This window comes from Apis dorsata, unplaced genomic scaffold, assembly GCF_000469605.1.
Source record: "Apis dorsata unplaced genomic scaffold, Apis dorsata 1.3 scaffold_257, whole genome shotgun sequence".
NCBI lineage: Eukaryota > Metazoa > Arthropoda > Insecta > Hymenoptera > Apidae > Apis > Apis dorsata.
The window spans coordinates 384,545-386,554 of NW_006263535.1; the positions used below are offsets into that span (position 1 = coordinate 384,545).

General features: G+C 33.9%; 1 protein-coding gene across 2 annotated transcripts in view; it reads right to left on the reverse strand.

Moving 5' to 3' along the window:
- LOC102677059 (discoidin domain-containing receptor 2-like) overlaps window positions 1–1,761 on the reverse strand; it is a 141,476-nt gene extending 139,715 nt beyond the window's left edge. For both annotated transcript variants that reach the window (XM_006616348.2, XM_031510762.1), the window contains exon 1: window positions 1,406–1,761. The gene's annotated coding sequence lies outside the window, so the exon portion shown is untranslated. The remainder of the gene's footprint in view (window positions 1–1,405) is intronic.
- Between the last annotated feature and the right edge of the window lie 249 nt (window positions 1,762–2,010).

Consider the following 2,010-nt stretch of genomic DNA (forward strand, 5'->3'; position numbering starts at 1 on the left):
TGCTTATTCATGCTTTCATTTCGTATTCATTCGTGATTATTCTGATTTTATTTCGTATTTTTATCGTCGCGAATAATTAAAAATTAAAATGAAATTAATAGCAGAATAAATTCAACGACTTGTATTGTGAATTATTTTGAAATCATTATTTATTTATGAAAAATTTCGGAAGAAAGTATTTTAATATTTCGCTTTTAGTTTCTGGTTCAAAAAATGTGAATATTCTACAGTTTTTTTATCGTCGAATGGAGGAAAAAATTATTTCAGAGCAAATATCTCTGAATAGAAAAGCAGAGTTGGATTTTCCATAGGTACTAATTGAACGAACCTCGTCTACTTAAATAATTTAAATAAAAAGCCATTTCGTCATAATTCTAGATTATTCGAAAATTAATATACAGAGCTTATAAAAGAAGAACTTTCTTTTTCTCATAATTGTAAAATGTAATATTAATATTGTATTTAATTGCAAAAAGCATATTTTTTTTTAATAATATCTACGAAATTTAGAAATAAGATAAAAAAAATTGTATTATATATATATATATATTTCATTATTATATATTTCATTATTTGAAAAAATACGATTTAGAGAGCAGTTGGGTCGACAGATTTATGCGTATAATTCGTGCGACCGTAGAAAAGTATGTTACACATTCTCAATCGTTTTCATTATATATTTTATTTCATTATATATTTTAATTTATTATAACTCATTATTATTATTATTACTATACGGAATACGTTTTTTGTATAATTATTTTCTATTCTATTAAAAAAGAAATAATCATTCGATAAACAGATATGCGTCAGAAATATTTTCAAATAATACCGCCATTTGCAATTCAATAAACGGTTGAGAATGTGTAACGTACTTTTCTACGGTCGCACGAATTATACGCATAAATCTGTCGACCCAACTGCTCTCTAAATCGTATTTTTTCAAATATTTGTACAAAAATTTTAAGAAATCCTTTGAAAATAATATCATCTTTTCCTAATTTTAACAATAAATTGTCTATATGTAGAGAAATGAAAGATATAGAATGTATTTACGCAATTGTAAAACAGAATATACATCACGTACCATATACTTATGCCGAGTGTGTCACGAATACGAATACGTTACACGTTCTAATATACATGAAACGACACACATGTATCACGCGCAGTATTCAAACGGAAATTCAACTTTATCGGTCTAAGAATATTGGCAGGAGGTAAAGGAAACACGTCGCCTTGTGCACGATCAAGAATTCTAAACCACGCGTCAGAATGGAAGTCTGTCGAACTGTCAGTAACGATTGGAACTATCCTTCCTTCATAGAACGTGTACGATCGAAATGGTGTCGAAGAATCGAGGAAAGCAACGAAAGTGAAAGAGAAAATAAAAAAAAAGAGACACTCACGTTTGGTGACAGCAAAAGTAACCGGTGTTCCTCGCGTTTTTGCGTCGCAGAATGCGTAGTATTGTTGATTTCCCCTTCCTCGTTCTTTCGAGCACTGTCTTCTTCGTTATGTTGCAAAGATATAAAGTATCACGCGCGTAACGTATAACTTCGCGACATGACACCGCACAGAAATCACTGATAAAAAGCTGCGAACGATTCACGATTCCCGAAATTACGTTTTATAAGACTGTAAACGAATAAACGTGCTTGTACGGTTTTCGCGCGTTATCACGAACGAGCGTGGGTACGGCCAATCGACGAAGGCAATGCGTACCCCTCGCGACCCCGTGACGAACTGAGGATCGTGCTGGCGGCGCAGCGCCACCGTGACCCGTGGCGACACCGTAAACTAAACTTGCACCCGTATATACCGCCTGCCGTGGGCCCGCACACGCGACTACGAAACGACTATCTTCAAAGTTTGAAAAAGTTACTCGTCCTTCGCATTTTCATTTCACGTGACACGATTTATCCGATCGTAAAACGAACAATTCGATCATCTTTGTAGTGCTTTTAAACTTTCGTTCGAACTCGTGCAATGGATGGATCAACGGATCAC